The sequence below is a fragment of the Phalaenopsis equestris genome, unplaced genomic scaffold, assembly GCF_001263595.1.
Source record: "Phalaenopsis equestris unplaced genomic scaffold, ASM126359v1 Scaffold000002, whole genome shotgun sequence".
Classification (NCBI taxonomy): Eukaryota; Viridiplantae; Streptophyta; class Magnoliopsida; order Asparagales; family Orchidaceae; genus Phalaenopsis; species Phalaenopsis equestris.
In genome coordinates this window covers 23,324,334-23,327,641 of record NW_018164444.1, presented here as the reverse complement: position 1 = coordinate 23,327,641, position 3,308 = coordinate 23,324,334, and positions in this window count along the sequence as shown.

Sequence of the window (3,308 nt, the reverse complement as noted above, 5' to 3'; positions counted from 1 at the left end):
TATATAATATTATTATATAAATAATATATGTAATATATTGTTATATAAAAAATTATATAATTTTTTTTCGAGTCATTTCGAGCCGAACACGAGCGAACAAAACTGTTGTTCGTGTTCGTGTTCGGCTCATTTACATTTCAAGCTTAAAAATTTGTTCGTGTTCGAGCTGCTTAACGAGCCAAACACGAGCTGTTCAGGAACAAGAGCCAAATTGACAGCCTTACTTGCAAGCCAAGGAGAATTTATATTTTAATAGTATTTTTTTTAAGTTGAGACGGCGTGAAGATGGACGGTGGTGATTAAAAGTATGAGCAAATGGACAGTGCTGATGGGCCTTAGCGGCGTTCCAATAGAGAAAAATTCAAAGTTTTCGCAGTTTTTTCTATTTTAGGTTTTTTTTTTCTCTCATTTATATTAAAAAATACTAAATTTTTTTTTTTGAAACGTTAGAATGAAATAAGTTTTCGCAGTTTTTTCTATTTTAGGTTTTTTTTTCTCTCATTTATATTAAAAAATACTATATATTTTTTTGAAACGTTAGATTGAAATTAATTATTTTTTAGTTAATGATGATACAAAAGAAAAAATTATTTTTAAAAAATAATTAAAATTAGTATTTTTCTAGATAGGACAAAAAATTAAAATAAATAAATACTATTTTTAATTATTTTTTAGCCAGAGACCGGAATAAATAAATATTTTTTAAGTTCGACTCATTTATAAACCAAGCACAAAAAATTATTCATGTTCAGCTCACTTGCTTAACAAACAAACAAACACGAGCTAATTGATGAGCGTAGCACGAAATATTTATTCGTAATCATCTAAGAGATGTATAAATAAATGAACTACAAGTGACAAATTAAAATATCTAGCTATCATGTATAGTTTACTTACCATGCAGCTATGACAAAAGTGAGGAACATGTTGAGCTCAAACACCGCCATAAACTTTTTAGTTGCTGAACCACGTCGACTAAAAATATGACACACTTTTATATTTGCAAACATGACCACTAACACATGCCTCATGATCGCTCTTCTTCTTTAACACTTACATCTACAATAATAAACATATGGTGCACATATTTGAATGAACTTAAAAAGATAAAAATCATAATGTTCACATATCACAACGAAAATAAAAGATTAATGTTCATAAAAAAATGATATATAAAATCCATGTATGGTTGCTATGAAATAAGTCAAAAGGGTTAGTGAACCTGTAAATTAGGAACCATTGACAGCATCCCTCTTAATAAGATAAAGAAGAACATCATAAAAAAATTATTGTGTTTGATCAAACAGTATAGCATCAAACATTGATGGTGATGTCTGGACAACAATGGAGGAGGAGGTCACTCCTTGTGCATGCTGAGACAATGTGATATTTAGTTGTGATGTGAAAGAGTTGGGCGGCATGAATGTAAAAATTAAAATTTAGGTGTTTGATATGTAAATATATAAGAATTTGATGGTATTTTTGAATAATTTATATATTTAATGATAATGATAGTGAATCTAAAGTAGAAATATATGTGAAAGAAACATATCATCTTTTTATTTCTTTCAATGAATAGTTGATTAGGATGAGAGAAAGTTTGTCCGTAATACAAGATAATATATGTTACTATTGCTTACTTTTAATATGTTATAAATTAAACAAGTATCTATAAACATCTTAGTTTTTGAAAGTTAATGTTGTTAACATTTCTCTTTTACTTATTTAATATATATTTTTAATTTTTGTTATCATGACGTGTCTGACATGAGTCAATATCCTAAATTTTTAACAATAAATGTGTTACATGTTTGTGTTGTGATGTGTTCCTGTCCCTGCATTTGTATCCATGTAACGAAGAGTTCACATGAAGGAAACGATAGCAACAGAGAAATAGTGAAAGTGAAAGAGAGAAATAAGAGTCTCAAGCATCTCACCTATACTGACTAAGAAAAATAAAGATCAGACCGAAAAAAAAAACCGCATTCGTACAGAAGGGATATCAAAAAAATGCTATAGATAACAATTTAGCGAACATATCACGCTGGATATTCTAAATAGAGAATGGATAAAACATGAAAAATGGTATAACGAAACTACAAAACCCAGCTCGACTCAGGTCGAAAGCCTATCGCCCGCCCCAAACTGTTGGTTAGACATTGTGTTCTAAGAACACACCATCGTAGCGCCACAACCCAAATGACTCCGATAGCTATAATTGATCTAAACTGATTTGTGAGTTAATTTAGATTAACCCCCACAAATGACTTTTAAGTTGAGTTTTATGGGTTATTGAGTTTAAATTGAGTTGAGTGCATATTTAACTTATTAGTTTTTGAACTAATGTGTTTAAGAAAATATTCATTTAAAATATAACTATAATATAATTAATATTAAGAGTTTTAAGTAAAAATTATTTAAAATATTATATATTATATATTTTTTTTATTTTCATGTCAAGCAATTTTTTTCTTTTATTTCTCTTATAGTTGCTCAATTTATTGTTGTAGTACAGCATATTAAGAGTTTTAAGTAAAAATTATTTAAAATATCAAATATTATATATTTTTTTTTATTTTCATGTCATGCAATTTTTTTTCTTTATTTCTCTTATAGTTGCTCAATTTATGGTTGTAGTACAATTATATATGAAAAAGAGAAACACACTTGACCTACATGAATATATATATATGATGCGTGCCAGAAAATTCGCGGCGGTAGAGGAACAGACTATCGTCTTAGCGTTGTACAAAAGTTCAACACACACAGATGAAAAAGAAATAAACGGTGATGACTGTATAAGTTTTTACGTGGAAAACTCATAAAGGGAAAAACGAAGGGACCTGGCCCAGTTGCGGAAATCCACAATTGAATTGATGATTACAGAAATTTCTTATCTCACAGATGGGAAAATTGTAACTATATTTTTCAGATTACAACGTCGTTAACGACCTATATTTGGTGATGATCAATGGTGTTCAGTGGTGGTCGATGACGGTCGGCGATGGTCGTCAGCGGTCGGCGGTGGTCGATGACAATCGACGGTGATGCTGAGCTGCAGTTTCTCCTCAAGGCCTCAGACTCTCTCTCTAAACTTAAGCTTCTCCTCATGTGAGGACTGAGGGTCTATTTATAGTGTTATGGAAGTAAGTAATGCAGGAATATCAACCATTTTGATTGGACGGTCCAGAGAGTTTTCTTGAATCACGAGGCAATTAATGGACATTTGAGTGTCTTAACGATGTCAAATTTGAGTGATCTTGAGCTCGTTGCATTTGTCTTTTCGAGACACTCGATTCGAGTATAGG